This window comes from Tachyglossus aculeatus, chromosome 8 (assembly GCF_015852505.1).
Source record: "Tachyglossus aculeatus isolate mTacAcu1 chromosome 8, mTacAcu1.pri, whole genome shotgun sequence".
Lineage (NCBI taxonomy): Eukaryota > Metazoa > Chordata > Mammalia > Monotremata > Tachyglossidae > Tachyglossus > Tachyglossus aculeatus.
Window position 1 is genome coordinate 18,374,483 of NC_052073.1, and position 8,935 is coordinate 18,383,417.

The following is an 8,935-nucleotide window of genomic DNA, read 5'->3' on the forward strand; positions in this document are numbered from 1 at the left end:
GTGGATTGGCTAGAGATTAGAAAACAGCTATTTTCAGGTGACTTGTCAGGGCTGAGTTCAGAATTCAGCATACACTTTGGGGAAGGATGGGAGAGATGTTTGCTATAAATGAATTGAAAGTTTGGCCCCCATTCCATTTGGCTGGTGTCATTCACAGAAGCCCAGATGGTCTTTTAGCCAGAACTGCGGTGGGCCCCTCAGAAGGAGCTGCTGAGGGTTTGCTTCCATCATGATGATTAATGTCCTACTTCTTAGCTTCATCACACAGTCTGTCCCCAAGCTGAGCTTTTGATTTTTGACTTTTAATGAGAGATATTTTATTTTCGCCCTCACGTGTGGTGAAAGCAGCAGCCCAGCTGGCACTGGGACTAATGGCAGCTTTGATTTCTGCCTCTGTCCACCCCAGAGTCCCTCCCCTCATATCCTTCTGCCCATTTTGTGCCAGTCTCATACAGAAACAGGCACTTCAGGATTCAGCCTCCACAGCTATTTAGTGCAGACCAAGTGCAGCCAAACTTGAAGCGCATGGAGCTCATTCAATCAATCAGTGCTGCTTACTGAGCACTCTCTGTGTGTCAAGCACCATGGGCTGTGTTTGGGATGTACAATAGAGTATCTAAACCCACCCCTACCCTGCTAGGCACTTAGAATCCTCACTTCCCAATCTTAGCCCTTGCTTCTCCATGGCCTATACACTTAGGACTGTTCCCCTTAAGCACTTTGATATTCATTCCTCCCCCAACCCCACTTATGCGCATATCCATCTGTATTTATTTTAATGTCTGTCTACCGCTCTGTGTAAGCTCATTCAGGGCATGGATCATCAATGCCTCCTCTTTTGCATGGTGCTCTCCCAAGCCCTTAGTACAGTACTCAGCACTGAAGTGCTCAATAAATACCATTACAATCCCTTGGGGGGGAGGGGGAGCAGACATCTTGTATCTACCCCACTGTTTAGCAGATAGTAAATGCATAATAATCAAATAAATTACAGCTGGGAAGCAACAGAGTATAATGATATGTACTTAAGTGCAGTGGTGGCCAGGGGATGCAGGCTCAAGTACATAGGAGGTGCAGAAAGAAGGGAAAGTAGGATGGGGATAAAAGGGATTAGCAGAGAAGGCTTCCTGCAGGAGATGTGATTTTAGTAGGCTTTGAAGATGGGGAGAGGTGATCATCATCATCAATCGTATTTATTGAGTGCTTACTGTGTGCAGAGCACTGTACTAAGCGCTTGGGAAGTGCAAATTGGCAACATAGAGAGACAGTCCCTGCCCAACAGTGGGCTCACAGTCTAAAAGGGGGAGAACAAAACCAAACATACTAACAAAATAAAATAAATAGAATAGGTGATCTGCTGGATATGCAGGGAAAGAGAGTTCTGACCAGGTGGGAGGGGCTGAGCAGGACCCTCCCATCTTAGATTGGAGTGCTGTAAACCAGATTGTTCCCAGCTGAGGGGATGTGCTCAACAAACCCACTCAAGAGTGAGCAAGCATTTGCTTCATCTCATTACCCTCTGCACCTGAAGGTGCCTTTTTGATATATTATAATAATAATAATAATGTTGGTATTGTTTAAGCACTTACTATTGCCAAACACTGTTCTAAGCACTGGGGTAGATGCAAGGTAATCAGGTTGTCCCATGTAGGGCTCACAGTCTTCATCCCCATTTTACAGATGAGGGAACTGAGGCACAGAGAAGTTAAGTGACTTGCCCAAGATCACACAGCTGACAATTGGTGAAGCTGGGATTAGAACACACAACCTGTGACTGTTTCTTTTAGACTGTGAGCCCACTGTTGGGTAGGGACTGTCTCTATGTGATGCCAATTTGTACTTCCCAAGCGCTTAGTACAGTGCTCTGCACATAGTAAGCGCTCAATAAATACGATTGATTGATTGATTGATTGTGACTCCCACTCCCAGGCTCTTCCCACTAAGCCACACTAAATGTTAAGTGCTTACTATGTGTCAAGCACTGGGGTAGACACAAGATAATCAGGTTGGACACAGTCCCTGTCCCACATAGGATTTACAGTCTAAATCAGAGGGAGGAAGATTTAATCCCCAGCACAGACATTGACTTGCCCAAGGTCACACAGCAGACAAGTAGCAGAGCTGGAATTCGAACCCAGGTCTTCTGATTCCCAGGCCTGAGCTCCTTTCTCTAAGCTACACTACTTTTTTTACACCAAAATGTAAAACTGGACATGAAAGTATTAGGGCCTATATCAGAACCAGGCAGGGGATGGGACAGCTTAAAAATAGACTAATGAAAAACAGACAACTGATCACCATGGTGAGAAGGCAAGAGTCAGGAGGGGAATGCTTTATAGAGAAGCAGCATGGCATAGTGGATAGAGCGTGAGCCTGGGAGTCCGAAGGTCATGGATTCTAATTCTGGCTCCACCACATGTCTGCTGTGTGACTTTTGTCAAGTCACTTAACTTCTCAGTGCCTCGGTAATCTCATCTGTAAAATGGGGGTTGAGACTTTGAGCCCCACATGGAACAGTGAGTGTGTCTGAGCTGATTTGCTTGTATCCCCCCAGTGCTTAGAACAGTGCTTGGCACATAGTAAGAACTTAACTAATACCATTATTATTATTAGAGGCCAGGAGGCAAAGCCTCAGACTGCCTGTAAAAGGAGCTGGTTCCACTTAGGGAGGTCTCCTCAAGCCTGAAGAATGGAGGACATGTTCTGGGCTACATACGGGACCTGACAAACCAGCCACAGTAGGATTGAGTCCCCAGCTATGGAATTTCCTCTTTCCCTATTGTTTAGTAGCAGTGTCAACTACTCACCTAGCCTAGTTCAGTTAAAAACAAGAATGGGAAAGTTACAACTGTATTTTGCTCCCACTCCCTCCAGAAACCAGATGGTGTTTGAAATATCCCCTGGTCTTGGGACCTTGTCAAGGTTCCCAGGTTAATTTATATCCTAAAGGGGTTTCTTGAACAAAAAAAACAGAAAGGGACTGCAGTTAAAATATACCCTGATGTTTCCTATGGGTTTAAAGGGTCTGTGCACTTATTTTTCCTATATAAGCTCCTGGCAGTCACAAAAATCAACCATCTCCCTGACTCAAGCCCTGAAGAACACCCTTGAGGGTTAACAGATAACTCTCCCCATCTCCAACCCCAGACTGATTGAAAACAAGTTGGCATTTTTGTCTTTCCTCCAAAAGAGAGGGGCTTGCAAAAGGACTCTTTATTTCTTCCAATGCCCCAGTGTTGCTGCTGCTATTTACTCCCCACCTGAAGTTCATGACTCTGGTAATGGGGAAATGGTATAATCAATTCCACTGGAACTAATTTGCTTTCTGAAACGGAGGCCCTGCCTGCAGGTGGGGCAAAGGCAGGAGAAGCAGATGAGATCTTTAGAAATGAGGTTCTTGTTTATTTCTTCAAAGTCAGTCATGGAAAAGAAGCTGCAGGAGAGGAGGGGAAAGGAGAAAGCCTGACTCATCACAGAAGGAACATTTCTCACTGTTTTCTCTGCCCATCAGAGGCCCTTTGGACATCAGAGTGGCCCTTGCTGCCTAATTCCAGCCTCCCAGCTCCACTTATTTACACCTGCAGATTGTCATGGAGTTTCCTAATTATAAGGAGAAACCTATGTTAGCAGGTTGGATGGTGTCCAAGGCGCTGCAGCCAGGACATTCTGCAGCAAAAAGCTTTGTAGGGTGTGAGAGGTTCAATCCCTTTCCAGTTCTCTGCTTTCACCTTTCCATCCAGCTCTCTCAAGGACCCAAACCCTGAGCACCACTGCCAGATTATTAACTGCTGACACTTTTTTACCAAATGCCCCTACTGCTAAAAGGACACCAGGAAGATCATTGGATTAAACATTCTGCAGTGCTGCCTCTCCCCCCTCCCAATTTAGACCTGAGGGTCGTTAGCTGGATTGTCCCCAGCTGAGGTGGTTTGCTCAGCAAGGGGGAGTGAACAAGTATTTGCTTAATCTCATTCCTTGCTGACCCTGGAGCCTCCCTAGAGGTGGGGGAACTTGGCCCTGTTTGGTGCATCAGCTCTCAGGGCAGCTGGTGGAGGAGCACCTTGGGACTTTGTTCCTCCAGTTTGAAATCCTGGGACACAAGTAAGAAGGCAGAGCAGTTTTCTTCTCCTCCTTCCACAGGGTGGGCAGTCGGCTACAGGACCGGAGGTGTTAACTGCTGAAATGATCTCCAAAAAGGGGATTCTCAGGGAGTCTCTCTGCCAACTTCTCTTTATGCGCCCTGAGTTGAGGCTGAGGGCATGAAGGACTCCAATGATGTCGCTGAACCCCGGGGGCAAATGGTGTTTAAAAACGGAAACAGTGAGAAAGAAGATGGGGAAGGAGGGGAAAACCACAAAAAATTAAATGAACGTTTAAAATGACACTTCTGTGCAACTTGCCACTTCTTGAGGTAATCCTCTCCAGAAGACACCATAATTGATGCTATACTCTTTGATCTTAACACTCTGGGATCTGTGGCTCAGCTCTCCAGATCATTGAGTTATCCGACTCATCACCTTCTGGAAAAGATAACTTTAACCTTGCCCATGCTGAATTTGAGAGCTGCCTGCATGTGGATGGTTAGGGGTTTGCCCAACTTGTTCATCACTGCTTCCAGTTTCACAAGAAACCCACACCTGCAGACCTGTCCTTACTCCAGGTAAGTAACCAACAGTTGTTTCTACCTTGATGAACTTTCTCCTTTCAGAACTAGCCAGGCTGCTCCAAAGTGCCAAGTTAAGAAAACTTTCAGTGATCTTGTGACGCTGACCTGTCCACTTAGAACTGAATGTTGAGCATAAGACTATGTTGAAATGTTTGCTATTCCAGGCTCTTAGTCTTTACAGGCATTGCAGTGGCTTCTGTGTAAAATACTGTTTGGCTAATCCATGGCTCAGTTAGTGGTGTGTGTGAATCAAGGGTTTGGGTTTGTTTTTTTTATATTGAATTAGTGGTCTAGTACCATAAGCCTCTGTAAACACTGTAAGTTGTACAAGCACAAAGCATCCATTCAAGAAGGGTCTGGTTAAATTCATGGATGAGGAATCCTTAAGAGGACAAGAGAGAATTTTAGGAATCTGGAGAGAAAATTTAGGGGTGTTGGAAGGAACATCCCTAAATAGGATAGTTGGCAAGGAGAGTAACCTTCACCCAGTTCATCTAAACCATCTGCTGCAGCTGCGACTAGGGGCTGCATGGACCATTGGTCTAACTCAGTAATGACTCTGTTTATCGTCTCTGTGAGCCATAATGGGATATGATAGAGCTGGATTCATCTCTGCTCCTGATCTTCAGTATTGTACAGAGGACTTCTCAGCAAATGAAGGGGTAAAACTACCACTAGAGAAGAAAAACCTTATTAGTTATTTCTTTTTGGTTCTTTCAAGTATGAAATAGGGGAGTTCTCAGAACATGCAGTCACAAGGAAGTAAAGGAGATTTATGGATAATCTGAACCTATACAGATTAGTGGTGTGCAGGAAATGTCTACCAACTCTGCTATACTCTCCCAAGCACTTAGTGCAGTGCTCTGTGCAGAGTAAGTACTCAATAATTATGATTGATTTAAATGATCACATAATCCCAGGAAATGAAGATCACATGCTTTACCAAATTAACAATCATTTTTTGAAGTTAAGCAGGCTCAGTAAAGTAAAGGGGCTTATGAAAAGACCAACACTTCTCAGGTCTGAAGGTTGTTAATTATGGTCTGGCGCTCCAAACTCTTAAAATTCTGAAGCATATTGAGAGGATTCCTTTCCTTAGAGAAGGGAAACATGAATATTTGGTAGCAAAAGTTTTTGGGTGTGCTTTTAAAAAAATAAACAGGCAGAAAATTTGATCCCCTTTCCTTTTTCTGTCTTTGGTGGCAAAATCCAAAAGAGATGTTTATTCTGATTATTTTTCATTCAGGTATTTTTCATAGAAACTGCCCTAAAAGTCCAGGTGAGAGGTGGGGAAATCTAATTGTTGTTAACCTGCTTTTTTCTATGTCAGGTAAACAGGAACATGTTGTTAATTGTGGGGCCTACATACACTGTTAATGCCATGCTTTAGTCCTGTGTGGTGTTTAGATCTATTTTTTTTTCCAAGTACTCAACATCGCAGACCAATTCGGAGTTTATTGGTACCCCCAACTCTCCCCTGTCCCCTTCTCTTCCCGTGTTGTGGCTGAGTAAAGGGAGGGGAGTTATCAGAGGAGTTGTTAGGTATGGAGTGCCACAACATATCTGGAAGGCTCACTGTGACCTGAACTGTGTCTTAAACCATCATCAATCATATTGAGCGCTTACTATGTGCAGAGCACTGTACTAAGCGCTTGGGAAGTACAAATTGGCAACATATAGAGACAGTCCCTACCCAACAGTGGGGTCACAGTCTAAAAACCATGACTCATGAACTTATCACATTGGAGGGAATCCAATGTGAGGGGATCCAATGGGTGGAAGGGAGAACTCTGAAGGCTGGGGAGACAAAACAGTAATATTACCTCCCAGTTACATGGTTTTCCCTGGAAAGGACTCAGTATAAACCTTAATTAGATAAGCACTACTGGATGGCAGCAGGACTGAGAGAAATCTAATAGCTGGAGGCCCCCTCCTGCCCCCCACCACCCACCCAGAACTGGGTCTCTGGCCAAAAAGGCTTGAAGTAGGACCTGAGCCATAAAGTAAGCTTAAGCATGAGCAAATGGGAATGAACACCTGGGGAAAAATAATCCAGAACATGAGCATTTGATAATAGGAAGGCATTTAGGATGCCAGAGGAGAACTAGGAGGGATACTTAAGTATGAATTTACAATACACTGTTAACCAGAGTCCTGTTCTGTTCAGGGCTGCACTGAGGCACCTCGCTAACAGAATGCAGGGGCAGAGTTTAGCACAGAGACCCAGGGGTGAATTCAGAGAACAGTCACAAAGATGGCAACCGGGACAGGGAGGATGTGAGGGGATCCAATGTGAAGAGTCTCCGGATCCAACTCACACAAGAACTGGAGTGGCCATCACTGCATCTCTGCCTGACACAAGCAGTAGTCACCTGTACTCCCTGCGCAACCCCCCCACCATCCAACCTCAAATCCCCTCGGGCCAGAGGACATGAATGAATGACATTGTGGCAGAGACTCTCGGAAGAGGGAACTGCAGTGGATCCTAACTTGGTAGCACCTTCCTCTTCCTGGTGCAGCCCACACCATCTCCACTTTCCCACACTTGGATTTGCACCCTTCCTTCATTCACTCCTCCCTCAGCCCCATAGCACTTATGCACATATGTGTAATTTATATTAATATCTGTATCTCCCTCTAGACTGTTAGCTTGTTTAGTAAGTACAGTATTTGCTCAGGGCTTACTATGTGCGAGGGACTGTGCTAAGTGCTGAGGTGGATACGAGCATCTCTGTTGTGGGCAGAGAACATGTCTACCAACTCTGTTATACTGCACTCTCCCAGCTGCTTAGTGAAGTGCTCTGCACGCATTCATTCAATCGTATTTATTGAGCGCTTACTGTGTGCAGAGCACTGAACTAAGCGCTTGGGAAGTACAAGTTGGAAACATATGGAGACGGTCCATACCCAACAGCGGGCTCACAGTCTAGAAGGGGGAGACAGGTAACAAAACAAAATATATTAACAAAATAAAATAAATAGAATAAATATGTACAAGTAAAATAGAGTAAAAAATATGTACAAACATATATACCTATATACAGGTGCGGTGGGGAGGGGAAGGAGGTAAGGCGGGGGGATGAGGAGGGGGAGAGGAAGGGGGGGCTCAGTCTGGGAAGGCCTCCTGGAGGAGGTAAGCTCTCAGTAGGGCTTTGAAGGGAGGAAGAGAGCTAGCTTGGCAGATGTGCTGAGGGAGGGCGTTCGGGGCCAGGGGGAGGACGTGGGCCAGGGGTCGACGGCGGGACAGGCGAGAACAAGGCACAGTAAGGAGATTAGTGGCAAAGGAGTGGAGGGTGCGGGCTGCGCTGTAGAAGGGGAGAAGGGAGGTGAGGTAGGAGGGGGCAAGGTAATGGAGAGCCTTGAAGCTGAGGGTGAGGAGTTGCACTCAAATACAATTGACCAACTGATTTCCCCAACCAGCAGGACTTGAACCCTGAGCTAGGATCGTGGCCCCACTTGATGCTGGACCCAGACCAACTGTATTATTTGTCTGACTCACTCTGCTTCTTTAGTCCTGTTACCTAGTGGTAAGCTAAATGAGAGAATGCAGGTGAGGAATGTGTTGGAGCCTTCAGTCAAGCAAACTAGAAGGTCATGTCTGGCTTTGAGAGATATGACCAAACTTCAGTCCTTGAGGCCAGGTATAGTGTCAACCAACTCTATTGTATGCTACTCTCCAAAGCCCATAGTACAGTGCTCTGAAATACTAATAATTTTGGTATTTGTTTATAGCTTACAATGTGTCAACCACTCCCTAAACTCTGGGGTATTGAGGAATACAAGGTATTCAGGATGGGCACAGTCCCCGCCCCAACCAGAGTTCACATTCTTAGACTGAGGGAGAACAGGTATTGAATCCCCATTTGTATCCAGTAAGTACTCAATAAATACCAGTTTGATAGGTTCATCCTGAAGTCAATTGAGCTTTCAAGTCTGGTACCTAATAAGGGTGATTCTATTCTGTCAGCTTTCCACCTCTCTTTGGTCTTTCTATTCATGGGAGTCTGAGCTTGGAAGGAAACTATTTGCTTCAGGCAGTTGTTCCCTGTGCCATAATATTTGGGGATCAGCCACAGTGGTTGAGGAAAAGCAAGAGATCAAGAAACTTTTGGTGGGGCTGGTGAAAATGTGATGAAGGGTTTTTACATTAAAAACATGCAAGGAGGTGTGAGGGGATGATGTTGGGCAGGGAGGGTGGAAGAGGGACCCTGGTATACCAACTTGACCTTGCAGACACTGAGGTGATATAAATGGGAAAAGTTAATGAAG